Genomic DNA, 13528 nt, shown 5'->3' on the forward strand with positions numbered 1-13528 from the left:
GTGGCCAGGTTTCAATTCCCGGTATGAGGTCTAGCTGTGACCTGACTTCAGCTTAGACGTGGGGCCAGTGGCGCAATGCATAATGTGTCTGACTACAGATCAGAAGATTCTAGGTTCGACTCCTGGCTGGGTCAATATTTTATTTAATTGACTGAAATCAAGCTGGGAATGATACTGTATAACTTTCAGTGCTTCTGGCTGTTCTCACTTCAAACACATTTTAGACGGATTTCATCTGGACATTCCCCAACATCTCTGAGAAGAAAGATGTAGTTTTTGAATCCAACAGGCATAATGTCAACATTTAAAGATTTGTCTGTGATGTGTATTTTAAGTATATGTCTTCCCATATGGTCTAAAAGTTAGATTCCTGGTTTTCACCCAGGTGGCCTGGGTTCAACTCCAGGTATGGGAAAGAATATCTTTTCGTTAGGTACCCACTTGTGTAACAACAGATGCAGCAGTTTCACACAACAATATTCACTCAGCAACAGGAAATGTGACATGTTATGTAGATTCAAATTATATAAGTTTATTTAAACGTTGAATACACTTCATGGCTGCATTTCTTGCTCTGCAGTAAAATTCATGCAACAACAGGAGGATCAAATGAAGATATGCATCTGAAACAGAAAAAAAAGGAACCTTGTTGTTGACAGACGCCAAGACTGTGTACACTGGTCTAGCTGTGACCTGACTTCAGCTTAGACGTGGGGCCAGTGGCGCAATGGATAATGTGTCTGAATACGGATCAGAAGATTCTAGGTCGACTCCTGGCTGGCTCAATACTTTGTTTATTTGACTGAAATCAAGCAGGGAATGATACTGTATTAAAAAAAGATGTAGCTTTTAAATCAAACAGGCATAATGTCAACATTTAAAGATTTGTCTGTGATGTGTATTTTAAGTATGTGTCTTCCCATATGGTCTAGCGGTTAGGATTCCTGGTTTTCACCCAGGTGGCCCGTGTTCAACTTCCGGTATGGGAAAGAATAACTTGTCATTAGGTACGCACTTGTGTAACAAGAGATGCAGTACTTTCACACAACACAACAATATTCACTCAGCAACAGGAAATGTGACATGTTATGTAGATTCATATTATATAACGTTTTTTAAACGTTGAATACACTTCATGGCTGCATTTCTTGCTCTGCAGTAAAATTCATGCAACAACAGGAGGATCAAATTAAGATATGCATCTGAAACAGAAAACCAAGGAACCTTGTTGTTGAGAAACGCTATGACTGTGTACACTGGTCTAGCTATGACCTGACTTGAGCTTAGACGTAGGGCCAGTGGCGCAATGGATAACGTGTCTGACTACGGATCAGAAGATTCTAGGTTCGACTCCTGGCTGGCTCAATACTTTATTTAATTTACTGAAATCAAGCTGGGAATGATACTGTATACCTTTCAGTGCTTCTGGCTGTTCTCACTTTAAACACATTTTAGACGGATTTCATCTGGACATTCCCCAACATCTCTGAGAAAAAAAGATGTAGCTTTTAAATCCAGCAGGCATAATGTCAACATTTAAAATGGTCTAGCGGTTAGGATTCCTGGTTTTCACCCAGGTGGCCTGGGTTCAACTCCCGGTATGGGAAAGAATATATTTTCGTTAGGTACCCACTTGTGTAACAACAGATGCAGCAGTTTCTCACAACACAACAAGATTCCCTCAGCAACAGGAAATGTGACTTGTTATGTAGATTCAAATTATACAAAGCTTTTTAAACGTTGAATACACTTCATGGCTGCATTTCTTGCTCTGCAGTAAAATTCATGCAACAACAGGAGGATCAAATTAAGATATGCATCTGAAACAGAAAACCAAGGAACGTTGATGTTGACAGACGCCATGACTGTGTACACTGGTCTAGCTGTGACCTGACTTCAGTTTAGGCGTGGGGCCAGTGGCGCAATGGATAACGTGTCTGACTACGGATCAGAAGATTCTAGGTTCGACTCCTGGCTGGCTCAATACTTTATTTATTTGACTGAAATCAAGCTGGGAATGATACTGTATACCTTTCAGTGCTTCTGGCTGTTCTCACTTTAAACACATTTTAGACGGATTTCATCTGGACATTCCCCAACATCTCTGAGAAAAAAAGATGTAGCTTTTAAATCCACCAGGCATAATGTCAACATTTAAAGATTTGTCTGTGATGTGTATTTTAAGTATGTGTCTTCCCATATGGTCTAGCGGTTAGGATTCCTGGTTTTCACCCAGGTGGCCCGGGTTCAACTCCCGGTATGGGAAAGAATATATTTTTGTTAGGTACCCACTTGTGTAACAACAGATGCAGCAGTTTCTAACAACACAACAATATTCCCACAGCAACAGGAAAAGTGACTTGTTATGTAGATTCAAATTATACAAAGCTTTTTAAACGTTGAATACACTTCATGGCTGCATTTATTTCTCTGCAGTAAAATTCATGCAACAACATGAGGATCAAATTAAGACATGCATCTGAAACCGAAAAACAAGGAGTAAGTATGTGTTTTCCCATATGGTCTAGCGGTTAGGATTCCTGGTTTTCACCCAGGTGGCCAGGGTTCAACTCCTGGTATGGGAAAGATCATCTTATCGTTAGGTACCCACTTGTGTAACAACAGATTCAGCAGTTTCACACAACAAAACAATATTCTCTCAGCAACAGGAAATGTGACATGTTATGTATATACAAAGCTTTTTAAACGTTGAATACACTTCATGGCTGGATTTCTTGCTCTGCAGTAAAATTCATGCAACAACAGGAGGATCAAATTAAGATATGCATCTGAAACAGAAAACCAAGGAACCTTGTTGTTGACAGACACTATGACTGTGTACACTGGTCTAGCTGTGACTTGACTTAAGCTTAGATGTAGGGCCAGTGGTGCTATGGATAACGTGTCTGACTACGGATCAGAAGATTCTAGGTCGACTCCTGGCTTGCTCAATAATTTGTTTAATTGACTGAAATCAAGCTGGGAATGATACTGTATACCTTTCAGTGCTTCTGGCTGTTCTCACTTCAACCACATTTTAGACGGATTTCATCTGGACATTCCCCATCACCTCTGAGAAAAAAAATGTAGCTTTTGAATCCAACAGGCATAATGTCAACATTTAAAGATTTGTCTGTGATGTGTATTTTAATTATGTGTCTTCCCATATGGTCTAGTGGTTAGGATTCATGGTTTTCCCCCAGGTGGCCGGGGTTCGACTCCCGGTATGGGGAAGAATATCTTGTCTTTAGGTACTCACTTGTGTAACAAAAGATGCAGCAGTTTCTCACAACACAACAGTATTCCCTCAGCAACAGGAAATGTTAAATTTTATGTAGATTCAAATTATACAAGGGTTTTTAAACGTTGAATAGTATTCCTGGTTTTCACCCAGGTGCCCCGGGTTCAACTCCCGGTATGGGAAAGAATATATTTTCGTTAGGTACCCACTTGTGTAACAACAGATGCAGCAGTTTCTCACAACACAACAATATTCTCTGAGAAACAGGAAAAGTCATGTAGATTCAAATTATACAAGGCTTTTTAAACTTTGAATACACTTCATGGCTGCATTTCTTGCTCTGCAGTAAAATTCATGCAACAACAGGAGGATCAAATTGCAGTGGTTTCACATAACACAACAGTATTCCTCAGCAACAGGAAATGTTAAATTTTATGTAGATTCAAATTATACAAGGGTTTTTAAACGTTGAATAGGATTCCTGGTTTTCACCCAGGTGGCGTAGGTTCAACTCCCGGTATGGGAAAGAATATATTTTCTTTAGGTACCCACTTGTGTAACAACAGATGCAGCAGTTTCTCACAACACAACAATATTCCCTCAGCAACAGGAAATGTGACTTGTTATGTAGATTAAAATTATACAAGGCTTTTTAAACGTTGAATACACTTCATGGCTGCATTTCTTGCTCTGCAGTAAAATTCATGCAACAACAGGAGGATCAAATTAACATATGCATCTGAAACAGAAAACCAAGGAACCTTTTTGTTGACAGACGCCATGACTGTGTACACTGTTCTAGCTGTGACCTGACTTCAGCTTAGACGTGTGGCCAGTGGCGCAATGGATAACGTTTCTGACTACGGATCAGAAGATTCTAGGTTCGACTCCTGGCAGGCTCAATACTTTATTTAATTGACTGAAATCAAGCTGGGAATGATACTGTATACCTTTCAGTGCTTCTGGCTGTTCTCACTTCAAACACATTTTAGACAGATTTCATCTGGACATTCCCCAACATCTCTGGCCGGGTTCAACTCCCGGTATGGGAAAGAATATATTTTCTTTAGGTACCCACTTGTGTAACAACAGATGCAGCAGTTTCTCACAACACAACAATATTCCCTCAGCAACAGGAAATGTGACTTGTTATGTAGATTAAAATTATACAAGGCTTTTTAAACGTTGAATACACTTCATGGCTGCATTTCTTGCTCTGCAGTAAAATTCATGCAACAACAGGAGGATCAAATTAACATATGCATCTGAAACAGAAAACCAAGGAACCTTTTTGTTGACAGACGCCATGACTGTGTACACTGTTCTAGCTGTGACCTGACTTCAACTTAGACGTGGGGCCAGTGGCGTAATGGATAATGTGTCTGACTATGGATCAGAAGATTCTAGGTTCGACTCCTGGCTGGCTCAATACTTTATTTAATTGACTGAAATCAAGCTGGGAATGATACTGTATACCTTTCAGTGCTTCTGGCTGTTCTCACTTCAAACACATTTTAGACAGATTTCATCTGGACATTCCCCAACATCTCTGAGAAAAAAAGATGTAGTTTTTGAATCCAACAGGCATAATATCAACATTTAAAGATTTGTCTGTGATGTGTATTTTAAGTATGTGTCTACCCATATGGTCTAGCGGTTAGGATTCCTGGTTTTCACCCAGGTGGCCCGGGTTCAACTCACGGTATGGGAAAGGATATATTTTCGTTAGGTACCCACTTGTGTAACAACAGATGCAGCAGTTTCACACAACACAACAATATTCCCTCAGCAACAGGAAATGTGACTTGTTATGTAGATTCAAATTATACAAAGCTTTTTAAACGTTGAATACACTTCATGGCTGCATTTCTTGCTCTGCAGTAAAATTCATGCAACAACAGGAGGATCAAATTAAGATATGCATCTGAAACAGAAAACCAAGGAACCTTGTTGTTGAGAGACGCTATGACTGTGTACACTGGTCTAGCTGTGACCTGACTTCAGCTTAGACGTGGGGCCAGTGGCGCAATGGATAACGTGTCTGACTACGGATCAGAAGATTCTAGGTTCGACTCCTGGCTGGCTCAATACTTTATTTAATTGACTGAAATCAAGCTGGGAATGATACTGTATACCTTTCAGTGCTTCTGGCTGTTCTCACTTCAAACACATTTTAGACAGATTTCATCTGGACATTCCCCAACATCTCTGGCCGGGATCAACTCCCGGTATGGGAAAGAATATATTTTCTTTAGGTACCCACTTGTGTAACAACAGATGCAGCAGTTTCTCACAACACAACAATATTCCCTCAGCAACAGGAAATGTGACTTGTTATGTAGATTAAAATTATACAAGGCTTTTTAAACGTTGAATACACTTCATGGCTGCATTTCTTGCTCTGCAGTAAAATTCATGCAACAACAGGAGGATCAAATTAACATATGCATCTGAAACAGAAAACCAAGGAACCTTTTTGTTGACAGACGCCATGACTGTGTACACTGTTCTAGCTGTGACCTGACTTCAGCTTAGACGTGGGGCCAGTGGCGCAATGGATAACGTGTCTGACTACGGATCAGAAGATTCTAGGTTCGACTCCTGGCTGGCTCAATACTTTATTTAATTGACTGAAATCAAGCAGGGAATGATACTGTATTAAAAAAAGATGTAGCTTTTAAATCAAACAGGCATAATGTCAACATTTAAAGATTTGTCTGTGATGTGTATTTTAAGTATTTTGTCTTCCCATATGGTCTAGCGGTTAGGATTCCTGGTTTTCACCCAGGTGGCCAGGGTTCAACTCCCGGGATGGGAAAGAATATCTTTTCGTTAGGTACGCACTTGTGTAACAACAGATGCAGCAGTTTCTCACAACACAACAATATTCCCTCAGCAACAGGAAATGTACATGTTATGTAGATTCAAATTATACAAAGCTTTTTAAACGTTGAATAAACTTCATGGCTGCATTTCTTGCTCTGCAGTAAAATTCATGCAACAACAGGAGGATCAAATTAAGACATGCATCTGAAACCAAAAAACAAGGAGTAAGTATGTGTTTTCCCATATGGTCTAGCGGTTAGGATTCCTGGTTTTCACCCAGGTGGCCAGGGTTCAACTCCCGGTATGGGAAAGATCATCTTATTGTTAGGTACCCACTTGTGTAACAACAGATTCAGCAGTTTCACACAACAAAACAATATTCTCTCAGCAACAGGAAATGTGACATGTTATGTATATACAAAGCTTTTTAAACGTTGAATAAACTTCATGGCTGGATTTCTTGCTCTGCAGTAAAATTCATGCAACAACAGGAGGATCAAATTAAGATATGCATCTGAAACAGAAAACCAAGGAACCTTGTTGTTGACAGACACTATGACTGTGTACACTGGTCTAGCTGTGACCTGACTTAAGCTTAGATGTAGGGCCAGTGGTGCTATGGATAACGTGTCTGACTACGGATCAGAAGATTCTAGGTTCGACTCCTGGCTTGCTCAATAATTTGTTTAATTGACTGAAATCAAGCTGGGAATGATACTGTATACCTTTCAGTGCTTCTGGCTGTTCTCACTTCAACCACATTTTAGACGGATTTCATCTGGACATTCCCCATCACCTCTGAGAAAAAAATGTAGCTTTTGAATCCAACAGGCATAATGTCAACATTTAAAGATTTGTCTGTGATGTGTATTTTAATTATGTGTCTTCCCATATGGTCTAGTGGTTAGGATTCATGGTTTTCACCCAGGTGGCCGGGGTTCGACTCCCGGTATGGGGAAGAATATCTTGTCTTTAGGTACTCACTTGTGTAACAAAAGATGCAGCAGTTTCTCACAACACAACAGTATTCCCTCAGCAACAGGAAATGTTAAATTTTATGTAGATTCAAATTATACAAGGGTTTTTAAACGTTGAATAGTATTCCTGGTTTTCACCCAGGTGCCCCGGGTTCAACTCCCGGTATGGGAAAGAATATATTTTCGTTAGGTACCCACTTGTGTAACAACAGATGCAGCAGTTTCTCACAACACAACAATATTCTCTGAGAAACAGGAAAAGTCATGTAGATTCAAATTATACAAGGCTTTTTAAACTTTAAATTGAATACACTACACTTCATGGCTGCATTTCTTGCTCTGCAGTAAAATTCATGCAACAACAGGAGGATCAAATTGCAGTGGTTTCACATAACACAACAGTATTCCCTCAGCAACAGGAAATGTTAAATTTTATGTAGATTCAAATTATACAAGGGTTTTTAAACGTTGAATAGGATTCCTGGTTTTCACCCAGGTGGCGTAGGTTCAACTCCCGGTATGGGAAAGAATATATTTTCTTTAGGTACCCACTTGTGTAACAACAGATGCAGCAGTTTCTCACAACACAACAATATTCCCTCAGCAACAGGAAATGTGACTTGTTATGTAGATTAAAATTATACAAGGCTTTTTAAACGTTGAATACACTTCATGGCTGCATTTCTTGCTCTGCAGTAAAATTCATGCAACAACAGGAGGATCAAATTAACATATGCATCTGAAACAGAAAACCAAGGAACCTTTTTGTTGACAGACGCCATGACTGTGTACACTGTTCTAGCTGTGACCTGACTTCAGCTTAGACGTGTGGCCAGTGGCGCAATGGATAACGTTTCTGACTACGGATCAGAAGATTCTAGGTTCGACTCCTGGCAGGCTCAATACTTTATTTAATTGACTGAAATCAAGCTGGGAATGATACTGTATACCTTTCAGTGCTTCTGGCTGTTCTCACTTCAAACACATTTTAGACAGATTTCATCTGGACATTCCCCAACATCTCTGGCCGGGTTCAACTCCCGGTATGGGAAAGAATATATTTTCTTTAGGTACCCACTTGTGTAACAACAGATGCAGCAGTTTCTCACAACACAACAATATTCCCTCAGCAACAGGAAATGTGACTTGTTATGTAGATTAAAATTATACAAGGCTTTTTAAACGTTGAATACACTTCATGGCTGCATTTCTTGCTCTGCAGTAAAATTCATGCAACAACAGGAGGATCAAATTAACATATGCATCTGAAACAGAAAACCAAGGAACCTTTTTGTTGACAGACGCCATGACTGTGTACACTGTTCTAGCTGTGACCTGACTTCAACTTAGACTTGGGGCCAGTGGCGTAATGGATAATGTGTCTGACTATGGATCAGAAGATTCTAGGTTCGACTCCTGGCTGGCTCAATACTTTATTTAATTGACTGAAATCAAGCTGGGAATGATACTGTATACCTTTCAGTGCTTCTGGCTGTTCTCACTTCAAACACATTTTAGACAGATTTCATCTGGACATTCCCCAACATCTCTGAGAAAAATATGTAGTTTTTGAATCCAACAGGCATAATATCAACATTTAAAGATTTGTCTGTGATGTGTATTTTAAGTATGTGTCTACCCATATGGTCTAGCGGTTAGGATTCCTGGTTTTCACCCAGGTGGCCCGGGTTCAACTCACGGTATGGGAAAGAATATATTTTCGTTAGGTACCCACTTGTGTAACAACAGATGCAGCAGTTTCACACAACACAACAATATTCCCTCAGCAACAGGAAATGTGACTTGTTATGTAGATTCAAATTATACAAAGCTTTTTAAACGTTGAATACACTTCATGGCTGGATTTCTTGCTCTGCAGTAAAATTCATGCAACAACAGGAGGATCAAATTAAGATATGCATCTGAAACAGAAAACCAAGGAACCTTGTTGTTGAGAGACGCTATGACTGTGTACACTGGTCTAGCTGTGACCTGACTTCAGCTTAGACGTGGGGCCAGTGGCGCAATGGATAACGTGTCTGACTACGGATCAGAAGATTCTAGGTTCGACTCCTGGCTGGCTCAATACTTTATTTAATTGACTGAAATCAAGCTGGGAATGATACTGTATACCTTTCAGTGCTTCTGGCTGTTCTCACTTCAAACACATTTTAGACAGATTTCATCTGGACATTCCCCAACATCTCTGGCCGGGATCAACTCCCGGTATGGGAAAGAATATATTTTCTTTAGGTACCCACTTGTGTAACAACAGATGCAGCAGTTTCTCACAACACAACAATATTCCCTCAGCAACAGGAAATGTGACTTGTTATGTAGATTAAAATTATACAAGGCTTTTTAAACGTTGAATACACTTCATGGCTGCATTTCTTGCTCTGCAGTAAAATTCATGCAACAACAGGAGGATCAAATTAACATATGCATCTGAAACAGAAAACCAAGGAACCTTTTTGTTGACAGACGCCATGACTGTGTACACTGTTCTAGCTGTGACCTGACTTCAGCTTAGACGTGGGGCCAGTGGCGCAATGGATAACGTGTCTGACTACGGATCAGAAGATTCTAGGTTCGACTCCTGGCTGGCTCAATACTTTATTTAATTGACTGAAATCAAGCAGGGAATGATACTGTATTAAAAAAAGATGTAGCTTTTAAATCAAACAGGCATAATGTCAACATTTAAAGATTTGTCTGTGATGTGTATTTTAAGTATTTTGTCTTCCCATATGGTCTAGCGGTTAGATTCCTGGTTTTCACCCAGGTGGCCAGGGTTCAACTCCCGGGATGGGAAAGAATATCTTGTCGTTAGGTACGCACTTGTGTAACAACAGATGCAGCAGTTTCTCACAACACAACAATATTCCCTCAGCAACAGGAAATGTACATGTTATGTAGATTCAAATTATACAAAGCTTTTTAAACGTTGAATAAACTTCATGGCTGCATTTCTTGCTCTGCAGTAAAATTCATGCAACAACAGGAGGATCAAATTAAGACATGCATCTGAAACCAAAAACAAGGAGTAAGTATGTGTTTTCCCATATGGTCTAGCGGTTAGGATTCCTGGTTTTCACCCAGGTGGCCAGGGTTCAACTCCCGGTATGGGAAAGATCATCTTATTGTTAGGTACCCACTTGTGTAACAACAGATTCAGCAGTTTCACACAACAAAACAATATTCTCTCAGCAACAGGAAATGTGACATGTTATGTATATACAAAGCTTTTTAAACGTTGAATAAACTTCATGGCTGGATTTCTTGCTCTGCAGTAAAATTCATGCAACAACAGGAGGATCAAATTAAGATATGCATCTGAAACAGAAAACCAAGGAACCTTGTTGTTGACAGACACTATGACTGTGTACACTGGTCTAGCTGTGACCTGACTTAAGCTTAGATGTAGGGCCAGTGGTGCTATGGATAAAGTTTCTGACTACGGATCAGAAGATTCTAGGTTCGACTCCTGGCTTGCTCAATAATTTGTTTAATTGACTGAAATCAAGCTGGGAATGATACTGTATACCTTTCAGTGCTTCTGGCTGTTCTCACTTCAAACACATTTTAGACGGATTTCATCTGGACATTCCCCATCACCTCTGAGAAAAAAATGTAGCTTTTGAATCCAACAGGCATAATGTCAACATTTAAAGATTTGTCTGTGATGTGTATTTTAATTATGTGTCTTCCCATATGGTCTAGTGGTTAGGATTCATGGTTTTCACCCAGGTGGCCCGGGTTCGACTCCCGGTATGGGGAAGAATATCTTGTCGTTAGGTACTCACTTGTGTAACAAAAGATGCAGCAGTTTCTCATAACACAACAGTATTCCCTCAGCAACAGGAAATGTTAAATTTTATGTAGATTCAAATTATACAAGGGTTTTTAAACGTTGAATAGGATTCCTGGTTTTCACCCAGGTGCCCCGGGTTCAACTCCCGGTATGGGAAAGAATATATTTTCGTTAGGTACCCACTTGTGTAACAACAGATGCAGCAGTTTCTCACAACACAACAATATTCTCTGAGAAACAGGAAAAGTCATGTAGATTCAAATTATACAAGGCTTTTAAAACTTTGAATACACTTCATGGCTGCATTTCTTGCTCTGCAGTAAAATTCATGCAACAACAGGAGGATCAAATTGCAGTGGTTTCACATAACACAACAGTATTCCCTCAGCAACAGGAAATGTTAAATTTTATGTAGATTCAAATTATACAAGGGTTTTTAAACGTTGAATAGGATTCCTGGTTTTCACCCAGGTGGCGTAGGTTCAACTCCCGGTATGGGAAAGAATATATTTTCTTTAGGTACCCACTTGTGTAACAACAGATGCAGCAGTTTCTCACAACACAACAATATTCCCTCAGCAACAGGAAATGTGACTTGTTATGTAGATTAAAATTATACAAGGCTTTTTAAACGTTGAATACACTTCATGGCTGCATTTCTTGCTCTGCAGTAAAATTCATGCAACAACAGGAGGATCAAATTAACATATGCATCTGAAACAGAAAACCAAGGAACCTTTTTGTTGACAGACGCCATGACTGTGTATACTGTTCTAGCTGTGACCTGACTTCAGCTTAGACGTGTGGCCAGTGGCGCAATGGATAATGTTTCTGACTACGGATCAGAAGATTCTAGGTTCGACTCCTGGCAGGCTCAATACTTTATTTAATTGACTGAAATCAAGCTGGGAATGATACTGTATACCTTTCAGTGCTTCTGGCTGTTCTCACTTCAAACACATTTTAGACAGATTTCATCTGGACATTCCCCACATCTCTGGCCGGGTTCAACTCCCGGTATGGGAAAGAATATATTTTCTTTAGGTACCCACTTGTGTAACAACAGATGCAGCAGTTTCTCACAACACAACAATATTCCCTCAGCAACAGGAAATGTGACTTGTTATGTAGATTAAAATTATACAAGGCTTTTTAAACGTTGAATACACTTCATGGCTGCATTTCTTGCTCTGCAGTAAAATTCATGCAACAACAGGAGGATCAAATTAACATATGCATCTGAAACAGAAAACCAAGGAACCTTTTTGTTGACAGACGCCATGACTGTGTACACTGTTCTAGCTGTGACCTGACTTCAGCTTAGACGTGGGGCCAGTGGCGCAATGGATAACGTGTCTGACTACGGATCAGAAGATTCTAGGTTCGACTCCTGGCTGGCTCAATACTTTATTTAATTGACTGAAATCAAGCTGGGAATGATACTGTATACCTTTCAGTGCTTCTGGCTGTTCTCACTTCAAACACATTTTAGATTTTCATGTGTCAGATTTCATCTGGACATTCCCCAACATCTCTGGCCGGGTTCAAATCCCGGTATGGGAAAGAATATATTTTCTTTAGGTACCCACTTGTGTAACAACAGATGCAGCAGTTTCTCACAACACAACAATATTCCCTCAGCAACAGGAAATGTGACTTGTTATGTAGATTAAAATTATACAAGGCTTTTTAAACGTTGAATACACTTCATGGCTGCATTTCTTGCTCTGCAGTAAAATTCATGCAACAACAGGAGGATCAAATTAACATATGCATCTGAAACAGAAAACCAAGGAACCTTTTTGTTGACAGACGCCATGACTGTGTACACTGTTCTAGCTGTGACCTGACTTCAGCTTAGACTTGGGGCCAGTGGCGTAATGAATAACGTGTTTGACTACGGATCAGAAGATTCTAGGTTTGACTCCTGGCTTGCTCAATACTTTATTTAATTGACTGAAATCAAGCTGGGAATGATACTGTATACCTTTCAGTGCTTCTGGCTGTTCTCACTTCAAACACATTTTAGACAGATTTCATCTGGACATTCCCCAACATCTCTGAGAAAAAAGATGTCGTTTTTGAATCCAACAGGCATAATATCAACATTTAAAGATTTGTCTGTGATGTGTATTTTAAGTATGTGTCTACCCATATGGTCTAGCGGTTAGGATTCCTGGTTTTCACCCAGGTGGCCCAGGTTCAACTCACGGTATGGGAAAGAATATATTTTCGTTAGGTACCCACTTGTGTAACAACAGATGCAGCAGTTTCTCACAACACAACAATATTCCCTCAGCAACAGGAAATGTGACAAGTTATGTAGATTCAAATTATACAAGGCTTTTTAAACGTTGAATTCACTTAATGGTTGCATTTCTTGCTCTGCAGTAAAATTCATGCAACAACAGGAGGATCAAATTAACATATGCATCTGAAACAGAAAACCAAGGAACCTTGTTGTTGAGAAACGCTATGACTGTGTACACTGGTCTAGCTGTGACCTGACTTCATCTTAGACGTGGTGACAGTGGCGCAATGGATAACTTGTTTGACTACGGATTAGAAGATTCTAGGTTCGACTCCTGGCTGGCTCAATACTTTGTTTAATTGACTGAAATCAAGCAGGGAATGATACTGTATTAAAAAAGATGTAGCTTTTATATCAAA

At 39.7% G+C, this 13528-nt stretch overlaps 10 non-coding genes across 10 annotated transcripts; all 10 read left to right on the top strand.

Annotated features, from left to right (window-relative positions):
* Positions 1 to 1292: 1292 nt before the first annotated feature.
* Positions 1293 to 1365, top strand: trnar-acg. Its single transcript has one exon. It is a non-coding gene; the product is annotated as a tRNA-Arg (tRNA).
* Positions 1366 to 1910: 545 nt separating this feature from the next.
* Positions 1911 to 1983, top strand: trnar-acg. Its single transcript has one exon. It is a non-coding gene; the product is annotated as a tRNA-Arg (tRNA).
* A 211-nt stretch (positions 1984 to 2194) lies between these two features.
* trnae-uuc lies at positions 2195 to 2266 on the top strand. The gene has a single exon. It is a non-coding gene; the product is annotated as a tRNA-Glu (tRNA).
* A 2330-nt stretch (positions 2267 to 4596) lies between these two features.
* On the top strand, positions 4597 to 4669 carry trnah-aug. Its single transcript has one exon. It is a non-coding gene; the product is annotated as a tRNA-His (tRNA).
* A 586-nt stretch (positions 4670 to 5255) lies between these two features.
* trnar-acg lies at positions 5256 to 5328 on the top strand. Its single transcript has one exon. It is a non-coding gene; the product is annotated as a tRNA-Arg (tRNA).
* Positions 5329 to 5781: 453 nt separating this feature from the next.
* Positions 5782 to 5854, top strand: trnar-acg. The gene has a single exon. It is a non-coding gene; the product is annotated as a tRNA-Arg (tRNA).
* Positions 5855 to 8399: 2545 nt separating this feature from the next.
* Positions 8400 to 8472, top strand: trnah-aug. Its single transcript has one exon. It is a non-coding gene; the product is annotated as a tRNA-His (tRNA).
* A 584-nt stretch (positions 8473 to 9056) lies between these two features.
* Positions 9057 to 9129, top strand: trnar-acg. Its single transcript has one exon. It is a non-coding gene; the product is annotated as a tRNA-Arg (tRNA).
* Positions 9130 to 9582: 453 nt separating this feature from the next.
* Positions 9583 to 9655, top strand: trnar-acg. The gene has a single exon. It is a non-coding gene; the product is annotated as a tRNA-Arg (tRNA).
* A 2532-nt stretch (positions 9656 to 12187) lies between these two features.
* trnar-acg lies at positions 12188 to 12260 on the top strand. Its single transcript has one exon. It is a non-coding gene; the product is annotated as a tRNA-Arg (tRNA).
* The last annotated feature ends 1268 nt before the right edge of the window (positions 12261 to 13528 follow it).

Source organism: Oncorhynchus gorbuscha, unplaced genomic scaffold (assembly GCF_021184085.1).
Source record: "Oncorhynchus gorbuscha isolate QuinsamMale2020 ecotype Even-year unplaced genomic scaffold, OgorEven_v1.0 Un_scaffold_1253, whole genome shotgun sequence".
In the NCBI taxonomy this organism is placed as follows: domain Eukaryota; kingdom Metazoa; phylum Chordata; class Actinopteri; order Salmoniformes; family Salmonidae; genus Oncorhynchus; species Oncorhynchus gorbuscha.